Source organism: Salmo salar, chromosome 16 (assembly GCF_965601325.2).
Source record: "Salmo salar chromosome 16, fSalSal1, whole genome shotgun sequence".
NCBI lineage: Eukaryota > Metazoa > Chordata > Actinopteri > Salmoniformes > Salmonidae > Salmo > Salmo salar.
In genome coordinates, this window is record NC_138306.1 from 82,213,367 (window position 1) to 82,234,010 (window position 20,644).

Below are 20,644 nucleotides of genomic sequence, written 5' to 3' on the forward strand. Positions count from 1 at the left end.
TCTAGTGTGAGGGGTTATGGCAGGGGAAATGGTGTTACAGTAGTCTAGTGTGAGGGGTTATGGCAGGGGAAACGGTGTTACAGTAGTCTAGTGTGAGGGGTTATGGCAGGGGAAACGGTGTTACAGTAGTCTAGTGTGAGGGGTTATGGCAGAAGTCTAGTGTGAGGGGTTATGGCAGGGGAAACGGTGTTACAGTAGTCTAGTGTGAGGGGTTATGGCAGGGGAAACGGTGTTACAGTAGTCTAGTGTGAGGGGTTATGGCAGGGGAAACGGTGTCGCAGTAGTCTAGTGTGAGGGGTTATGGCAGGGGAAATGGTGTCGCAGTAGTCTAGTGTGAGGGGTTATGGCAGGGGAAACAGTGTTACAGTTGTCTAGTGTGAGGGATTATGGCAGGGGAAACGGTGCTGCAATAGTCTAGTGTGAGGGGTTATGGCAGGGGAAACGGTGTCGCAGTAGTCTAGTGTAAGGGGTTATGGCAGGGGAAACAGTGTTACAGTAGTCTAGTGGTTATGACAGGGGAAATGGTGTTACAGTAGTCTAGTGTGAGGGATTATGGCAGGGGAAACGGTGTTACAGTTGTCTAGTGTGAGGGATTATGGCAGGGGAAACGGTGCTGCAGTAGTCTAGTGTGAGGGGTTATGGGAGGGGAAATGGTGTTACAGTAGTCTAGTGTGAGGGGTTATGGCAGTAGTCTAGTGTGAGGGGTTATGGCAGGGGAAACGGTGTTACAGTAGTCTAGTGTGTGGGGTTATGGCAGGGGAAACGGTGCTGCAGTAGTCTAGTGTGAGGGGTTATAGTAGGGGAAACAGTGTTACAGTAGTCTTGTGTGAGGGGTTATGGCAGGGGAAACGGTGTTACAGTAGTCTAGTGTGAGGGGTTATGGCAGGGGAAACGGTGTTACAGTAGTCTAGTGTGAGGGGTTATGGCAGAAGTCTAGTGTGAGGGGTTATGGCAGGGGAAACGGTGTTACAGTAGTCTAGTGTGAGGGGTTATGGCAGTAGTCTAGTGTGAGGGGTTGTGGCAGGGGAAACAGTGTTACAGTAGTCTAGTGGTTATGACAGGGGAAATGGTGTTTCAGTAATCTTGTGTGAGGGGTTATGGCACTAGTCTAGTGTGAGGGGTTATGGCAGGGGAAACGGTGTTACAGTTGTCTAGTGTGAGGGATTATGGCAGGGGAAACGGTGTTACAGTTGTCTAGTGTGAGGGATTATGGCAGGGGAAACGGTGCTGCAGTAGTCTAGTGTGAGGGGTTATGGGAGGTGAAATGGTGTTACAGTAGTCTACTGTGAGGGGTTATGGCAGTAGTCTAGTGTGAGGGGTTATGGCAGGGGAAACGGTGTTACAGTAGTCTAGTGTGTGGGGTTATGGCAGGGGAAACGGTGCTGCAGTAGTCTAGTGTGAGGGGTTATAGTAGGGGAAACAGTGTTACAGTAGTCTAGTGTGAGGGGTTATGGCAGGGGAAATGGTGTTACAGTAGTCTAGTGTGAGGGGTTATGGCAGGGGAAACGGTGTTACAGTAGTCTAGTGTGAGGGGTTATGGCAGGGGAAACGGTGTTACAGTAGTCTAGTGTGAGGGGTTATGGCAGAAGTCTAGTGTGAGGGGTTATGGCAGGGGAAACGGTGTTACAGTAGTCTAGTGTGAGGGGTTATGGCAGGGGAAACGGTGTCGCAGTAGTCTAGTGTGAGGGGTTATGGCAGTAGTCTAGTGTGAGGGGTTATGGCAGGGGAAACAGTGTTACAGTAGTCTAGTGGTTATGACAGGGGAAATGGTGTTTCAGTAATCTTGTGTGAGGGGTTATGGCAGTAGTCTAGTGTGAGGGGTTATGGCAGGGGAAACGGTGTTACAGTTGTCTAGTGTGAGGGACTATGGCAGGGGAAACGGTGTTACAGTTGTCTAGTGTTTAGGGATTATGGCAGGGGAAACGGTGCTGCAGTAGTCTAGTGTGAGGGGTTATAGTAGGGGAAACAGTGTTACAGTAGTCTAGTGTGAGGGATTATGGCAGGGGAAATGGTGTTACAGTAGTCTAGTGTGAGGGGTTATGGAAGGGGAAACGGTGTTACAGTAGTCTAGTGTGAGGGGTTATGGCAGGGGAAACGGTGTTACAGTAGTCTAGTGTGAGGGGTTATGGCAGAAGTCTAGTGTGAGGGGTTATGGCAGGGGAAACGGTGTTACAGTAGTCTAGTGTGAGGGGTTATGGCAGGGGAAACGGTGTTACAGTAGTCTAGTGTGAGGGGTTATGGCAGGGGAAACGATGTCGCAGTAGTCTAGTGTGAGGGGTTATGGCAGGGGAAATGGTGTCGCAGTAGTCTAGTGTGAGGGGTTATGGCAGGGGAAACAGTGTTACAGTTGTCTAGTGTGAGGGATTATGGCAGGGGAACCGGTGCTGCAGTAGTCTAGTGTGAGGGGTTATGACAGGGGAAATGGTGTTACAGTAGTCTAGTGTGAGGGGTTATGGCAGGGGAAACGGTGTTACAGTAGTCTAGTGTGTGGGGTTATGGCAGGGGAAACGGTGCTGCAGTAGTCTAGTGTGAGGGGTTATAGTAGGGGAAACAGTGTTACAGTAGTCTAGTGTGAGGGGTTATGGCAGGGGAAATGGTGTTACAGTAGTCTAGTGTGAGGGGTTATGGCAGGGGAAACGGTGTTACAGTAGTCTAGTGTGAGGGGTTATGGCAGGGGAAACGGTGTTACAGTAGTCTAGTGTGAGGGGTTATGGCAGAAGTCTAGTGTGAGGGGTTATGGCAGGGGAAACGGTGTTACAGTAGTCTAGTGTGAGGGGTTATGGCAGGGGAAACGGTGTCGCAGTAGTCTAGAGTGAGGGGTTATGGCAGGGGAAACAGTGTTACAGTTGTCTAGTGTGAGGGATTATGGCAGGGGAAACGGTGCTGCAGTAGTCTAGTGTGAGGGGTTATGACAGGCGAAATGGTGTTACAGTAGTCTAGTGTGAGGGGTTATGGCAGGGGAAACGGTGTTACAGTTGTCTAGTGTGAGGGATTATGGCAGGGGAAACGGTGCTGCAGTAGTCTAGTGTGAGGGGTTATGGCAGGGGAAACGGTGTCGCAGTAGTCTAGTGTGAGGGGTTATGGCAGGGGAAACAGTGTTACAGTAGTCTAGTGTGAGGGGTTATGGCAGTAGTCTAGTGTGAGGGGTTATGGCAGGGGAAACGGTGTTACAGTAGTCTAGTGTGAGGGGTTATGGCAGGGGAAACGGTGTTACAGTAGTCTAGTGTGAGGGGTTATGGCAGGGGAAACGGTGTCGCAGTAGTCTAGTGTGAGGGGTTATGGCAGGGGAAATGGTGTTACAGTAGTCTAGTGTGAGGGGTTATGGAAGGGGAAACGGTGTTACAGTAGTCTAGTGTGAGGGGTTATGGCAGGGGAAACGGTGTTACAGTAGTCTAGTGTGAGGGGTTATGGCAGAAGACTAGTGTGAGGGGTTATGGCAGGGGAAACGGTGTTACAGTAGTCTAGTGTGAGGGGTTATGGCAGGGGAAACGGTGTTACAGTAGTCTAGTGTGAGGGGTTATGGCAGGGGAAACGGTGTCGCAGTAGTCTAGTGTGAGGGGTTATGGCAGGGGAAATGGTGTCGCAGTAGTCTAGTGTGAGGGGTTATGGCAGGGGAAACAGTGTTACAGTTGTCTAGTGTGAGGGATTATGGCAGGGGAAACGGTGCTGCAGTAGTCTAGTGTGAGGGGTTATGACAGGCGAAATGGTGTTACAGTAGTCTAGTGTGAGGGGTTATGGCAGGGGAAACGGTGTTACAGTTGTCTAGTGTGAGGGATTATGGCAGGGGAAACGGTGCTGCAGTAGTCTAGTGTGAGGGGTTATGGCAGGGGAAACGGTGTCGCAGTAGTCTAGTGTGAGGGGTTATGGCAGGGGAAACAGTGTTACAGTAGTCTAGTGGTTATGACAGGGGAAATGGTGTTACAGTAGTCTAGTGTGAGGGATTATGGCAGGGGAAACGGTGTTACAGTTGTCTAGTGTGAGGGATTATGGCAGGGGAAACGGTGCTGCAGTAGTCTAGTGTGAGGGGTTATGGGAGGCGAAATGGTGTTACAGTAGTCTAGTGTGAGGGGTTATGGCAGGGGAAACGGTGTTACAGTAGTCTAGTGTGAGGGGTTATGGCAGGGGAAACGGTGCTGCAGTAGTCTAGTGTGAGGGGTTATGGTAGGGGAAACAGTGTTACAGTAGTCTAGTGTGAGGGGTTATGGCAGGGGAAATGGTGTTACAGTAGTCTAGTGTGAGGGGCTTTGGCAGGGGAAATGGTGTTACAGTAGTCTAGTGTGAGGGGTTATGGCAGGGGAAACGGTGTTACAGTAGTCTAGTGTGAGGGGTTATGGCAGGGGAAACGGTGTTACAGTAGTCTAGTGTGAGGGGTTATGGCAGAAGTCTAGTGTGAGGGGTTATGGCACGGGAAACGGTGTTACAGTAGTCTAGTGTGAGGGGTTATGGCAGGGGAAACGGTGTCGCAGTAGTCTAGTGTGAGGGGTTATGGCAGTAGTCTAGTGTGAGGGGTTATGGCAGGGGAAACAATGTTACAGTAGTCTAGTGGTTATGACAGGGGAAATGGTGTTTCAGTAATCTTGTGTGAGGGGTTATGGCAGTAGTCTAGTGTGAGGGGTTATGGCAGGGGAAACAGTGTTACAGTTGTCTAGTGTGAGGGATTATGGCAGGGGTAACGGTGCTGCAGTAGTCTAGTGTGAGGGGTTATGACAGGGGAAATGGTGTTACAGTAGTCTAGTGTGAGGGTTTATGGCAGTAGTCCAGTTTGAGGTGTTATGGCAGTAGTCTAGTGTGATGTGTTATGGCAGTAGTCTAGTGTGAGGGGTTATGGGAGGCGAAATGGTGTTACAGTAGTCTAGTGTGAGGGGTTATGGCAGGGGAAACGGTGTTACAGTAGTCTAGTGTGAGGGGTTATGGCAGGGGAAACGGTGCTGCAGTAGTCTAGTGTGAGGGGTTATGGTAGGGGAAACAGTGTTACAGTAGTCTAGTGTGAGGGGTTATGGCAGGGGAAATGGTGTTACAGTAGTCTAGTGTGAGGGGCTTTGGCAGGGGAAATGGTGTTACAGTAGTCTAGTGTGAGGGGTTATGGCAGGGGAAACGGTGTTACAGTAGTCTAGTGTGAGGGGTTATGGCAGGGGAAACGGTGTTACAGTAGTCTAGTGTGAGGGGTTATGGCAGAAGTCTAGTGTGAGGGGTTATGGCACGGGAAACGGTGTTACAGTAGTCTAGTGTGAGGGGTTATGGCAGGGGAAACGGTGTCGCAGTAGTCTAGTGTGAGGGGTTATGGCAGTAGTCTAGTGTGAGGGGTTATGGCAGGGGAAACAATGTTACAGTAGTCTAGTGGTTATGACAGGGGAAATGGTGTTTCAGTAATCTTGTGTGAGGGGTTATGGCAGTAGTCTAGTGTGAGGGGTTATGGCAGGGGAAACAGTGTTACAGTTGTCTAGTGTGAGGGATTATGGCAGGGGTAACGGTGCTGCAGTAGTCTAGTGTGAGGGGTTATGACAGGGGAAATGGTGTTACAGTAGTCTAGTGTGAGGGTTTATGGCAGTAGTCCAGTTTGAGGTGTTATGGCAGTAGTCTAGTGTGATGTGTTATGGCAGTAGTCTAGAGTGAGTGGTTATGGCAGGGGAAACGGTGTTACAGTAGTCTAGTGTGAGGGTTTATGGCAGTTGTCTAGTGTGAGGGGTTATGGCAGGGGAAATGGTGTTACAGTAGTCTAGTGTGAGGGGTTATGGCAGAAGTCTAGTGTGAGGGGTTATGGCAGGGGAAACGGTGTTACAGTAGTCTAGTGTCAGGGGTTATGGCAGGGGAAACGGTGTTACAGTTGTCTAGTGTGAGGGACTATGGCAGGGGAAACGGTGTTACAGTTGTCTAGTGTGAGGGATTATGGCAGGGGAAATGGTGCTGCAGTAGTCTAGTGTGAGGGATTATAGTAGGGGAAACAGTGTTACAGTAGTCTAGTGTGAGGGGTTATGGCAGGGGAAATGGTGTTACAGTAGTCTAGTGTGAGGGGTTATGGAAGGGGAAACGGTGTTACAGTAGTCTAGTGTGAGGGGTTATGGCAGGGGAAACGGTGTTACAGTAGTCTAGTGTGAGGGGTTATGGCAGAAGTCTAGTGTGAGGGGTTATGGCAGGGGAAACGGTGTTACAGTAGTCTAGTGTGAGGGGTTATGGCAGGGGAAACGGTGTTACAGTAGTCTAGTGTGAGGGGTTATGGCAGGGGAAACGGTGTCGCAGTAGTCTAGTGTGAGGGGTTATGGCAGGGGAAATGGTGTCGCAGTAGTCTAGAGTGAGGGGTTATGGCAGGTGAAACAGTGTTACAGTTGTCTAGTGTGAGGGATTATGGCAGGGGAAACGGTGCTGCAGTAGTCTAGTGTGAGGGGTTATGACAGGCGAATTGGTGTTACAGTAGTCTAGTGTGAGGGGTTATGGCAGGGGAAACGGTGTTACAGTTGTCTAGTGTGAGGGATTATGGCAGGGGAAACGGTGCTGCAGTAGTCTAGTGTGAGGGGTTATGGCAGGGGAAACGGTGTCGCAGTAGTCTAGTGTGAGGGGTTATGGCAGGGGAAACAGTGTTACAGTAGTCTAGTGTGAGGGGTTATGGCAGTAGTCTAGTGTGAGGGGTTATGGCAGGGGAAACGGTGTTACAGTAGTCTAGTGTGAGGGGTTATGGCAGGGGAAACGGTGTTACAGTAGTCTAGTGTGAGGGGTTATGGCAGGGGAAACGGTGTCGCAGTAGTCTAGTGTGAGGGGTTATGGCAGGGGAAATGGTGTTACAGTAGTCTAGTGTGAGGGGTTATGGAAGGGGAAACGGTGTTACAGTAGTCTAGTGTGAGGGGTTATGGCAGGGGAAACGGTGTTACAGTAGTCTAGTGTGAGGGGTTATGGCAGAAGACTAGTGTGAGGGGTTATGGCAGGGGAAACGGTGTTACAGTAGTCTAGTGTGAGGGGTTATGGCAGGGGAAACGGTGTTACAGTAGTCTAGTGTGAGGGGTTATGGCAGGGGAAACGGTGTCGCAGTAGTCTAGTGTGAGGGGTTATGGCAGGGGAAATGGTGTCGCAGTAGTCTAGTGTGAGGGGTTATGGCAGGGGAAACAGTGTTACATTTGTCTAGTGTGAGGGATTATGGCAGGGGAAACGGTGCTGCAGTAGTCTAGTGTGAGGGGTTATGACAGGCGAAATGGTGTTACAGTAGTCTAGTGTGAGGGGTTATGGCAGGGGAAACGGTGTTACAGTTGTCTAGTGTGAGGGATTATGGCAGGGGAAACGGTGCTGCAGTAGTCTAGTGTGAGGGGTTATGGCAGGGGAAACGGTGTCGCAGTAGTCTAGTGTGAGGGGTTATGGCAGGGGAAACAGTGTTACAGTAGTCTAGTGGTTATGACAGGGGAAATGGTGTTACAGTAGTCTAGTGTGAGGGATTATGGCAGGGGAAACGGTGTTACAGTTGTCTAGTGTGAGGGATTATGGCAGGGGAAACGGTGCTGCAGTAGTCTAGTGTGAGGGGTTATGGGAGGCGAAATGGTGTTACAGTAGTCTAGTGTGAGGGGTTATGGCAGGGGAAACGGTGTTACAGTAGTCTAGTGTGAGGGGTTATGGCAGGGGAAACGGTGCTGCAGTAGTCTAGTGTGAGGGGTTATGGTAGGGGAAACAGTGTTACAGTAGTGTAGTGTGAGGGGTTATGGCAGGGGAAATGGTGTTACAGTAGTCTAGTGTGAGGGGCTTTGGCAGGGGAAATGGTGTTACAGTAGTCTAGTGTGAGGGGTTATGGCAGGGGAAACGGTGTTACAGTAGTCTAGTGTGAGGGGTTATGGCAGGGGAAACGGTGTTACAGTAGTCTAGTGTGAGGGGTTATGGCAGAAGTCTAGTGTGAGGGGTTATGGCACGGGAAACGGTGTTACAGTAGTCTAGTGTGAGGGGTTATGGCAGGGGAAACGGTGTCGCAGTAGTCTAGTGTGAGGGGTTATGGCAGTAGTCTAGTGTGAGGGGTTATGGCAGGGGAAACAATGTTACAGTAGTCTAGTGGTTATGACAGGGGAAATGGTGTTTCAGTAATCTTGTGTGAGGGGTTATGGCAGTAGTCTAGTGTGAGGGGTTATGGCAGGGGAAACAGTGTTACAGTTGTCTAGTGTGAGGGATTATGGCAGGGGTAACGGTGCTGCAGTAGTCTAGTGTGAGGGGTTATGACAGGGGAAATGGTGTTACAGTAGTCTAGTGTGAGGGTTTATGGCAGTAGTCCAGTTTGAGGTGTTATGGCAGTAGTCTAGTGTGATGTGTTATGGCAGTAGTCTAGAGTGAGTGGTTATGGCAGGGGAAACGGTGTTACAGTAGTCTAGTGTGAGGGTTTATGGCAGTTGTCTAGTGTGAGGGGTTATGGCAGGGGAAATGGTGTTACAGTAGTCTAGTGTGAGGGGTTATGGCAGAAGTCTAGTGTGAGGGGTTATGGCAGGGGAAACGGTGTTACAGTAGTCTAGTGTCAGGGGTTATGGCAGGGGAAACGGTGTTACAGTTGTCTAGTGTGAGGGACTATGGCAGGGGAAACGGTGTTACAGTTGTCTAGTGTGAGGGATTATGGCAGGGGAAATGGTGCTGCAGTAGTCTAGTGTGAGGGATTATAGTAGGGGAAACAGTGTTACAGTAGTCTAGTGTGAGGGGTTATGGCAGGGGAAATGGTGTTACAGTAGTCTAGTGTGAGGGATTATGGCAGGGGAAACGGTGCTGCAGTAGTCTAGTGTGAGGGGTTATGGGAGGCGAAATGGTGTTACAGTAGTCTAGTGTGAGGGGTTATGGCAGGGGAAACGGTGTTACAGTAGTCTAGTGTGAGGGGTTATGGCAGGGGAAACGGTGCTGCAGTAGTCTAGTGTGAGGGGTTATGGTAGGGGAAACAGTGTTACAGTAGTCTAGTGTGAGGGGTTATGGCAGGGGAAATGGTGTTACAGTAGTCTAGTGTGAGGGGCTTTGGCAGGGGAAATGGTGTTACAGTAGTCTAGTGTGAGGGGTTATGGCAGGGGAAACGGTGTTACAGTAGTCTAGTGTGAGGGGTTATGGCAGGGGAAACGGTGTTACAGTAGTCTAGTGTGAGGGGTTATGGCAGAAGTCTAGTGTGAGGGGTTATGGCACGGGAAACGGTGTTACAGTAGTCTAGTGTGAGGGGTTATGGCAGGGGAAACGGTGTCGCAGTAGTCTAGTGTGAGGGGTTATGGCAGTAGTCTAGTGTGAGGGGTTATGGCAGGGGAAACAATGTTACAGTAGTCTAGTGGTTATGACAGGGGAAATGGTGTTTCAGTAATCTTGTGTGAGGGGTTATGGCAGTAGTCTAGTGTGAGGGGTTATGGCAGGGGAAACAGTGTTACAGTTGTCTAGTGTGAGGGATTATGGCAGGGGTAACGGTGCTGCAGTAGTCTAGTGTGAGGGGTTATGACAGGGGAAATGGTGTTACAGTAGTCTAGTGTGAGGGTTTATGGCAGTAGTCCAGTTTGAGGTGTTATGGCAGTAGTCTAGTGTGATGTGTTATGGCAGTAGTCTAGAGTGAGTGGTTATGGCAGGGGAAACGGTGTTACAGTAGTCTAGTGTGAGGGTTTATGGCAGTTGTCTAGTGTGAGGGGTTATGGCAGGGGAAATGGTGTTACAGTAGTCTAGTGTGAGGGGTTATGGCAGAAGTCTAGTGTGAGGGGTTATGGCAGGGGAAACGGTGTTACAGTAGTCTAGTGTCAGGGGTTATGGCAGGGGAAACGGTGTTACAGTTGTCTAGTGTGAGGGACTATGGCAGGGGAAACGGTGTTACAGTTGTCTAGTGTGAGGGATTATGGCAGGGGAAATGGTGCTGCAGTAGTCTAGTGTGAGGGATTATAGTAGGGGAAACAGTGTTACAGTAGTCTAGTGTGAGGGGTTATGGCAGGGGAAATGGTGTTACAGTAGTCTAGTGTGAGGGGTTATGGAAGGGGAAACGGTGTTACAGTAGTCTAGTGTGAGGGGTTATGGCAGGGGAAACGGTGTTACAGTAGTCTAGTGTGAGGGGTTATGGCAGAAGTCTAGTGTGAGGGGTTATGGCAGGGGAAACGGTGTTACAGTAGTCTAGTGTGAGGGGTTATGGCAGGGGAAACGGTGTTACAGTAGTCTAGTGTGAGGGGTTATGGCAGGGGAAACGGTGTCGCAGTAGTCTAGTGTGAGGGGTTATGGCAGGGGAAATGGTGTCGCAGTAGTCTAGAGTGAGGGGTTATGGCAGGTGAAACAGTGTTACAGTTGTCTAGTGTGAGGGATTATGGCAGGGGAAACGGTGCTGCAGTAGTCTAGTGTGAGGGGTTATGACAGGCGAATTGGTGTTACAGTAGTCTAGTGTGAGGGGTTATGGCAGGGGAAACGGTGTTACAGTTGTCTAGTGTGAGGGATTATGGCAGGGGAAACGGTGCTGCAGTAGTCTAGTGTGAGGGGTTATGGCAGGGGAAACGGTGTCGCAGTAGTCTAGTGTGAGGGGTTATGGCAGGGGAAACAGTGTTACAGTAGTCTAGTGGTTATGACAGGGGAAAAGGTGTTACAGTAGTCTAGTGTGAGGGATTATGGCAGGGGAAACGGTGTTACAGTTGTCTAGTGTGAGGGATTATGGCAGGGGAAACGGTGCTGCAGTAGTCTAGAGTCTCAGGGGTTATGGGAGGCGAAATGGTGTTACAGTAGTCTAGTGTGAGGGGTTATGGCAGGGGAAACGGTGTTACAGTAGTCTAGTGTGAGGGGTTATGGCAGGGGAAACGGTGCTGCAGTAGTCTAGTGTGAGGGGTTATAGTAGGGGAAACAGTGTTACAGTAGTCTAGTGTGAGGGGTTATGGCAGGGGAAATGGTGTTACAGTAGTCTAGTGTGAGGGGCTTTGGCAGGGGAAATGGTGTTACAGTAGTCTAGTGTGAGGGGTTATGGCAGGGGAAACGGTGTTACAGTAGTCTAGTGTGAGGGGTTATGGCAGGGGAAACGGTGTTACAGTAGTCTAGTGTGAGGGGTTATGGCAGAAGTCTAGTGTGAGGGGTTATGGCACGGGAAACGGTGTTACAGTAGTCTAGTGTGAGGGGTTATGGCAGGGGAAACGGTGTCACAGTAGTCTAGTGTGAGGGGTTATGGCAGTAGTCTAGTGTGAGGGGTTATGGCAGGGGAAACAGTGTTACAGTAGTCTAGTGGTTATGACAGGGGAAATGGTGTTTCAGTAATCTTGTGTGAGGGGTTATGGCAGTATTCTAGTGTGAGGGGTTATGGCAGGGGAAACAGTGTTACAGTTGTCTAGTGTGAGGGATTATGGCAGGGGTAACGGTGCTGCAGTAGTCTAGTGTGAGGGGTTATGACAGGGGAAATGGTGTTACAGTAGTCTAGTGTGAGGGTTTATGGCAGTAGTCCAGTGTGAGGTGTTATGGCAGTAGTCTAGTGTGATGTGTTATGGCAGTAGTCTAGAGTGAGTGGTTATGGCAGGGGAAACGGTGTTACAGTAGTCTAGTGTGAGGGTTTATGGCAGTTGTCTAGTGTGAGGGGTTATGGCAGGGGAAATGGTGTTACAGTAGACTAGTGTGAGGGGTTATGGCAGGGGAAATGGTGTTACAGTAGTCTAGTGTGAGGGGTTATGGCAGAAGTCTAGTGTGAGGGGTTATGGCAGGGGAAACGGTGTTACAGTAGTCTAGTGTGAGGGGTTATGGCAGGGGAAACGGTGTCGCAGTAGTCTAGTGTGAGGGGTTATGGCAGGGGAAATGGTGTCGCAGTAGTCTAGAGTGAGGGGTTATGGCAGGGGAAACAGTGTTACAGTTGTCTAGTGTGAGGGATTATGGCAGGGGAAACGGTGCTGCAGTAGTCTAGTGTGAGGGGTTATGGGAGGCGAAATGGTGTTACAGTAGTGTAGTGTGAGGGGTTATGGCAGTAGTCTAGTGTGAGGGGTTATGGCAGGGGAAACGGTGTTACAGTAGTCTAGTGTGTGGGGTTATGGCAGGGGAAACGGTGCTGCAGTAGTCTAGTGTGAGGGGTTATAGTAGGGGAAACAGTGTTACAGTAGTCTAGTGTGAGGGGTTATGGCAGGGGAAATGGTGTTACAGTAGACTAGTGTGAGGGGTTATGGCAGGGGAAATGGTGTTACAGTAGTCTAGTGTGAGGGGTTATGGCAGAAGTCTAGTGTGAGGGGTTATGGCAGGGGAAACGGTGTTACAGTAGTCTAGTGTGAGGGGTTATGGCAGGGGAAACGGTGTCGCAGTAGTCTAGTGTGAGGGGTTATGGCAGGGGAAATGGTGTCGCAGTAGTCTAGAGTGAGGGGTTATGGCAGGGGAAACAGTGTTACAGTTGTCTAGTGTGAGGGATTATGGCAGGGGAAACGGTGTTACAGTAGTCTAGTGTGAGGGGTTATGGCAGGGGAAACGGTGTCGCAGTAGTCTAGTGTGAGGGGTTATGGCAGGGGAAATGGTGTCGCAGTAGTCTAGAGTGAGGGGTTATGGCAGGGGAAACAGTGTTACAGTTGTCTAGTGTGAGGGATTATGGCAGGGGAAACGGTGCTGCAGTAGTCTAGTGTGAGGGGTTATGGGAGGCGAAATGGTGTTACAGTAGTGTAGTGTGAGGGGTTATGGCAGTAGTCTAGTGTGAGGGGTTATGGCAGGGGAAACGGTGTTACAGTAGTCTAGTGTGTGGGGTTATGGCAGGGGAAACGGTGCTGCAGTAGTCTAGTGTGAGGGGTTATAGTAGGGGAAACAGTGTTACAGTAGTCTAGTGTGAGGGGTTATGGCAGGGGAAATGGTGTTACAGTAGTCTAGTGTGAGGGGTTATGGCAGGGGAAACGGTGTTACAGTAGTCTAGTGTGAGGGGTTATGGCAGGGGAAACGGTGTTACAGTAGTCTAGTGTGAGGGGTTATGGCAGAAGTCTAGTGTGAGGGGTTATGGCAGGGGAAACGGTGTTACAGTAGTCTAGTGTGAGGGGTTATGGCAGGGGAAACGGTGTTACAGTTGTCTAGTGTGAGGGACTATGGCAGGGGAAACGGTGTTACAGTTGTCTAGTGTGAGGGATTATGGCAGGGGAAATGGTGTTACAGTAGTCTAGTGTGAGGGGTTATGGAAGGGGAAACGGTGTTACAGTAGTCTAGTGTGAGGGGTTATGGCAGGGGAAACGGTGTTACAGTAGTCTAGTGTGAGGGGTTATGGCAGAAGTCTAGTGTGAGGGGTTATGGCAGGGGAAACGGTGTTACAGTAGTCTAGTGTGAGGGGTTATGGCAGGGGAAACGGTGTTACAGTAGTCTAGTGTGAGGGGTTATGGCAGGGGAAACGGTGTCGCAGTAGTCTAGTGTGAGGGGTTATGGCAGGGGAAATGGTGTCGCAGTAGTCTAGAGTGAGGGGTTATGGCAGGTGAAACAGTGTTACAGTTGTCTAGTGTGAGGGATTATGGCAGGGGAAACGGTGCTGCAGTAGTCTAGTGTGAGGGGTTATGACAGGCGAATTGGTGTTACAGTAGTCTAGTGTGAGGGGTTATGGCAGGGGAAACGGTGTTACAGTTGTCTAGTGTGAGGGATTATGGCAGGGGAAACGGTGCTGCAGTAGTCTAGTGTGAGGGGTTATGGCAGGGGAAACGGTGTCGCAGTAGTCTAGTGTGAGGGGTTATGGCAGGGGAAACAGTGTTACAGTAGTCTAGTGGTTATGACAGGGGAAATGGTGTTACAGTAGTCTAGTGTGAGGGATTATGGCAGGGGAAACGGTGTTACAGTTGTCTAGTGTGAGGGATTATGGCAGGGGAAACGGTGCTGCAGTAGTCTAGTGTGAGGGGTTATGGGAGGCGAAATGGTGTTACAGTAGTCTAGTGTGAGGGGTTATGGCAGGGGAAACGGTGTTACAGTAGTCTAGTGTGAGGGGTTATGGCAGGGGAAACGGTGCTGCAGTAGTCTAGTGTGAGGGGTTATAGTAGGGGAAACAGTGTTACAGTAGTCTAGTGTGAGGGGTTATGGCAGGGGAAATGGTGTTACAGTAGTCTAGTGTGAGGGGCTTTGGCAGGGGAAATGGTGTTACAGTAGTCTAGTGTGAGGGGTTATGGCAGGGGAAACGGTGTTACAGTAGTCTAGTGTGAGGGGTTATGGCAGGGGAAACGGTGTTACAGTAGTCTAGTGTGAGGGGTTATGGCAGAAGTCTAGTGTGAGGGGTTATGGCACGGGAAACGGTGTCACAGTAGTCTAGTGTGAGGGGTTATGGCAGTAGTCTAGTGTGAGGGGTTATGGCAGGGGAAACAGTGTTACAGTAGTCTAGTGGTTATGACAGGGGAAATGGTGTTTCAGTAATCTTGTGTGAGGGGTTATGGCAGTATTCTAGTGTGAGGGGTTATGGCAGGGGAAACAGTGTTACAGTTGTCTAGTGTGAGGGATTATGGCAGGGGTAACGGTGCTGCAGTAGTCTAGTGTGAGGGGTTATGACAGGGGAAATGGTGTTACAGTAGTCTAGTGTGAGGGTTTATGGCAGTAGTCCAGTGTGAGGTGTTATGGCAGTAGTCTAGTGTGATGTGTTATGGCAGTAGTCTAGAGTGAGTGGTTATGGCAGGGGAAACGGTGTTACAGTAGTCTAGTGTGAGGGTTTATGGCAGTTGTCTAGTGTGAGGGGTTATGGCAGGGGAAATGGTGTTACAGTAGACTAGTGTGAGGGGTTATGGCAGGGGAAATGGTGTTACAGTAGTCTAGTGTGAGGGGTTATGGCAGAAGTCTAGTGTGAGGGGTTATGGCAGGGGAAACGGTGTTACAGTAGTCTAGTGTGAGGGGTTATGGCAGGGGAAACGGTGTCGCAGTAGTCTAGTGTGAGGGGTTATGGCAGGGGAAATAGTGTCGCAGTAGTCTAGAGTGAGGGGTTATGGCAGGGGAAACAGTGTTACAGTTGTCTAGTGTGAGGGATTATGGCAGGGGAAACGGTGCTGCAGTAGTCTAGTGTGAGGGGTTATGGGAGGCGAAATGGTGTTACAGTAGTGTAGTGTGAGGGGTTATGGCAGTAGTCTAGTGTGAGGGGTTATTGCAGGGGAAACGGTGTTACAGTAGTCTAGTGTGTGGGGTTATGGCAGGGGAAACGGTGCTGCAGTAGTCTAGTGTGAGGGGTTATAGTAGGGGAAACAGTGTTACAGTAGTCTAGTGTGAGGGGTTATGGCAGGGGAAATGGTGTTACAGTAGTCTAGTGTGAGGGGTTATGGCAGGGGAAACGGTGTTACAGTAGTCTAGTGTGAGGGGTTATGGCAGGGGAAACGGTGTTACAGTAGTCTAGTGTGAGGGGTTATGGCACGGGAAACGGTGTTACAGTAGTCTAGTGTGAGGGGTTATGGCAGTAGTCTAGTGTGAGGGGTTATGGCAGGGGAAACAGTGTTACAGTAGTCTAGTGGTTATGACAGGGGAAATGGTGTTTCAGTAATCTTGTGTGAGGGGTTATGGCAGTAGTCTAGTGTGAGGGGTTATGGCAGGGGAAACAGTGTTACAGTTGTCTAGTGTGAGGGATTATGGCAGGGGAAACGGTGCTGCAGTAGTCTAGTGTGAGGGGTTATGACAGGGGAAATGGTGTTACAGTAGTCTAGTGTGAGGGTTTATGGCAGTAGTCCAGTGTGAGGTGTTATGGAAGTAGTCTAGTGTGATGTGTTATGGCAGTAGTCTAGAGTGAGTGGTTATGGCAGGGGAAACGGTGTTACAGTAGTCTAGTGTGAGGGTTTATGGCAGTTGTCTAGTGTGAGGGGTTATGGCAGGGGAAATGGTGTTACAGTAGACTAGTGTGAGGGGTTATGGCAGCGGAAACGGTGTTGCTGTAGTCTAGTGTGAGGGGTTATGGCAGGGGAAATGGTGTTACAGTAGTCTAGTGTGAGGGGTTATGGCAGGGGAAACGGTGTTACAGTTGTCTAGTGTGAGGGATTATGGCAGGGGAAACGGTGCTGCAGTAGTCTAGTGTGAGGGGTTATGGCAGGGGAAACGGTGTCGCAGTAGTCTAGTGTGAGGGGTTATGGCAGGGGAAACAGTGTTACTGTAGTCTAGTGGTTATGACAGGGGAAATGGTGTTACAGTAGTCTAGTGTGAGGGATTATGGCAGGGGAAACGGTGTTACAGTTGTCTAGTGTGAGGGATTATGGCAGGGGAAACGGTGCTGCAGTAGTCTAGTGTGAGGAGTTATGGGAGGCGAAATGGTGTTACAGTAGTCTAGTGTGAGGGGTTATGACAGGCGAATTGGTGTTACAGTAGTCTAGTGTGAGGGGTTATGGCAGGGGAAACGGTGTTACAGTTGTCTAGTGTGAGGGATTATGGCAGGGGAAACGGTGCTGCAGTAGTCTAGTGTGAGGGGTTATGGCAGGGGAAACGGTGTCGCAGTAGTCTAGTGTGAGGGGTTATGGCAGGGGAAACAGTGTTACAGTAGTCTAGTGGTTATGACAGGGGAAATGGTGTTACAGTAGTCTAGTGTGAGGGATTATGGCAGGGGAAACGGTGTTACAGTTGTCTAGTGTGAGGGATTATGGCAGGGGAAACGGTGCTGCAGTAGTCTAGTGTGAGGGGTTATGGGAGGCGAAATGGTGTTACAGTAGTCTAGTGTGAGGGGTTATGGCAGGGGAAACGGTGTTACAGTAGTCTAGTGTGAGGGGTTATGGCAGGGGAAACGGTGCTGCAGTAGTCTAGTGTGAGGGGTTATAGTAGGGGAAACAGTGTTACAGTAGTCTAGTGTGAGGGGTTATGGCAGGGGAAATGGTGTTACAGTAGTCTAGTGTGAGGGGCTTTGGCAGGGGAAATGGTGTTACAGTAGTCTAGTGTGAGGGGTTATGGCAGGGGAAACGGTGTTACAGTAGTCTAGTGTGAGGGGTTATGGCAGGGGAAACGGTGTTACAGTAGTCTAGTGTGAGGGGTTATGGCAGAAGTCTAGTGTGAGGGGTTATGGCACGGGAAACGGTGTTACAGTAGTCTAGTGTGAGGGGTTATGGCAGGGGAAACGGTGTCACAGTAGTCTAGTGTGAGGGGTTATGGCAGTAGTCTCATGTGAGGGGTTATGGCAGGGGAAACAGTGTTACAGTAGTCTAGTGGTTATGACAGGGGAAATGGTGTTTCAGTAATCTTGTGTGAGGGGTTATGGCAGTATTCTAGTGTGAGGGGTTATGGCAGGGGAAACAGTGTTACAGTTGTCTAGTGTGAGGGATTATGGCAGGGGTAACGGTGCTGCAGTAGTCTAGTGTGAGGGGTTATGACAGGGGAAATGGTGTTACAGTAGTCTAGTGTGAGGGTTTATGGCAGTAGTCCAGTGTGAGGTGTTATGGCAGTAGTCTAGTGTGATGTGTTATGGCAGTAGTCTAGAGTGAGTGGTTATGGCAGGGGAAACGGTGTTACAGTAGTCTAGTGTGAGGGTTTATGGCAGTTGTCTAGTGTGAGGGGTTATGGCAGGGGAAATGGTTACAGTAGACTAGTGTGAGGGGTTATGGCAGGGGAAATGGTGTTACAGTAGTCTAGTGTGAGGGGTTATGGCAGAAGTCTAGTGTGAGGGGTTATGGCAGGGGAAACGGTGTTACAGTAGTCTAGTGTGAGGGGTTATGGCAGGGGAAACGGTGTCGCAGTAGTCTAGTGTGAGGGGTTATGGCAGGGGAAATGGTGTCGCAGTAGTCTAGAGTGAGGGGTTATGGCAGGGGAAACAGTGTTACAGTTGTCTAGTGTGAGGGATTATGGCAGGGGAAACGGTGCTGCAGTAGTCTAGTGTGAGGGGTTATGGGAGGCGAAATGGTGTTACAGTAGTGTAGTGTGAGGGGTTATGGCAGTAGTCTAGTGTGAGGGGTTATGGCAGGGGAAACGGTGTTACAGTAGTCTAGTGTGTGGGGTTATGGCAGGGGAAACGGTGCTGCAGTAGTCTAGTGTGAGGGGTTATAGTAGGGGAAACAGTGTTACAGTAGTCTAGTGTGAGGGGTTATGGCAAGGGAAATGGTGTTACAGTAGTCTAGTGTGAGGGGTTATGGCATGGGAAACGGTGTTACAGTAGTCTAGTGTGAGGGGTTATGGCAGGGGAAACGGTGTTACAGTAGTCTAGTGTGAGGGGTTATGGCACGGGAAACGGTGTTACAGTAGTCTAGTGTGAAGGGTTATGGCAGTAGTCTAGTGTGAGGGGTTATGGCAGGGGAAACAGTGTTACAGTAGTCTAGTGGTTATGACAGGGGAAATGGTGTTTCAGTAATCTTGTGTGAGGGGTTATGGCAGTAGTCTAGTGTGAGGGGTTATGGCAGGGGAAACAGTGTTACAGTTGTCTAGTGTGAGGGATTATGGCAGGGGAAACGGTGCTGCAGTAGTCTAGTGTGAGGGGTTATGACAGGGGAAATGGTGTTACAGTAGTCTAGTGTGAGGGTTTATGGCAGTAGTCCAGTGTGAGGTGGTATGGAAGTAGTCTAGTGTGATGTGTTATGGCAGTAGTCTAGAGTGAGTGGTTATGGCAGGGGAAACGGTGTTACAGTAGTCTAGTGTGAGGGTTTATGGCAGTTGTCTAGTGTGAGGGGTTATGGCAGGGGAAATGGTGTTACAGTAGACTAGTGTGAGGGGTTATGGCAGCGGAAACGGTGTTGCTGTAGTCTAGTGTGAGGGGTTATGGCAGGGGAAATGGTGTTACAGTAGTCTAGTGTGAGGGGTTATGGCAGGGGAAACGGTGTTACAGTTGTCTAGTGTGAGGGATTATGGCAGGGGAAACGGTGCTGCAGTAGTCTAGTGTGAGGGGTTATGGCAGGGGAAACGGTGTCGCAGTAGTCTAGTGTGAGGGGTTATGGCAGGGGAAACAGTGTTACTGTAGTCTAGTGGTTATGACAGGGGAAATGGTGTTACAGTAGTCTAGTGTGAGGGATTATGGCAGGGGAAACGGTGTTACAGTTGTCTAGTGTGAGGGATTATGGCAGGGGAAACGGTGCTGCAGTAGTCTAGTGTGAGGGGTTATGGGAGGCGAAATGGTGTTACAGTAGTCTAGTGTGAGGGGTTATGGCAGTAGTCTAGTGTGAGGGGTTATGGCAGGGGAAACGGTGTTACAGTAGTCTAGTGTGTGGGGTTATGGCAGGGGAAACGGTGCTGCAGTAGTCTAGTGTGAGGGGTTATAGTAGGGGAAACAGTGTTACAGTAGTCTAGTGTGAGGGGTTATGGCAGGGGAAATGGTGTTACAGTAGTCTAGTGTGAGGGGTTATGGCAGGGGAAACGGTGTTACAGTAGTCTAGTGTGAGGGGTTATGGCAGGGGAAACGGTGTTACAGTAGTCTAGTGTGAGGGGTTATGGCAGAAGTCTAGTGTGAGGGGTTATGGCACGGGAAACGGTGTTACAGTAGTCTAGTGTGAGGGGTTATGGCAGGGGAAACGGTGTCACAGTAGTCTAGTGTGAGGGGTTATGGCAGTAGTCTAGTGTGAGGGGTTATGGCAGGGGAAACAGTGTTACAGTAGTCTAGTGGTTATGACAGGGGAAATGGTGTTTCAGTAATCTTGTGTGAGGGGTTATGGCAGTAGTCTAGTGTGAGGGGTTATGGCAGGGGAAACAGTGTTACAGTTGTCTAGTGTGAGGGATTATGGCAGGGGAAACGGTGCTGCAGTAGTCTAGTGTGAGGGGTTATGACAGGGGAAATGGTGTTACAGTAGTCTAGTGTGAGGGTTTATGGCAGTAGTCCAGTGTGAGGTGTTATGGAAGTAGTCTAGTGTGATGTGTTATGGCAGTAGTCTAGAGTGAGTGGTTATGGCAGGGGAAACGGTGTTACAGTAGTCTTGTGTGAGGGGTTATGGCAGGGGAAACGGTGTCGCAGTAGTCTAGTGTGAGGGGTTATGGCAGTAGTCTAGTGTGAGGGGTTATGGCAGGGGAAACAGTGTTACAGTAGTCTAGTGGTTATGACAGGGGAAATGGTGTTTCAGTAATCTTGTGTGAGGGGTTATGGCAGTAGTCTAGTGTGAGGGGTTATGGCAGGGGAAACAGTGTCGCAGTAGTCTAGTGTGAGGGGTTATGGCAGGGGAAACAGTGTTACTGTAGTCTAGTGGTTATGACAGGGGAAATGGTGTTACAGTAGTCTAGTGTGAGGGATTATGGCAGGGGAAACGGTGTTACAGTTGTCTAGTGTGAGGGATTATGGCAGGGGAAACGGTGCTGCAGTAGTCTAGTGTGAGGGGTTATGACAGGGGAAATGGTGTTACAGTAGTCTAGTGTGAGGGTTTATGGCAGTAGTCCAGTGTGAGGTGTTATGGCAGTAGTCTAGTGAGATGTGTTATGGCAGTAGTCTAGAGTGAGTGGTTATGGCAGGGGAAACGGTGTTACAGTAGTCTAGTGTGAGGGGTTATGGCAGGGGAAACGGTGTCGCAGTAGTCTAGTGTGAGGGGTTATGGCAGGGGAAATGGTGTCGCAGTAGTCTAGAGTGAGGGGTTATGGAAGGGGAAACAGTGTTACAGTTGTCTAGTGTGAGGGATTATGGCAGGGGAAACGGTGCTGCAGTAGTCTAGTGTGAGGGGTTATGACAGGCGAATTGGTGTTACAGTAGTCTAGTGTGAGGGGTTATGGCAGGGGAAACGGTGTTACAGTTGTCTAGTGTGAGGGATTATGGCAGGGGAAACGGTGCTGCAGTAGTCTAGTGTGAGGGGTTATGGCAGGGGAAACAGTGTTACAGTAGTCTAGTGGTTATGACAGGGGAAATGGTGTTACAGTAGTCTAGTGTGAGGGATTATGGCAGGGG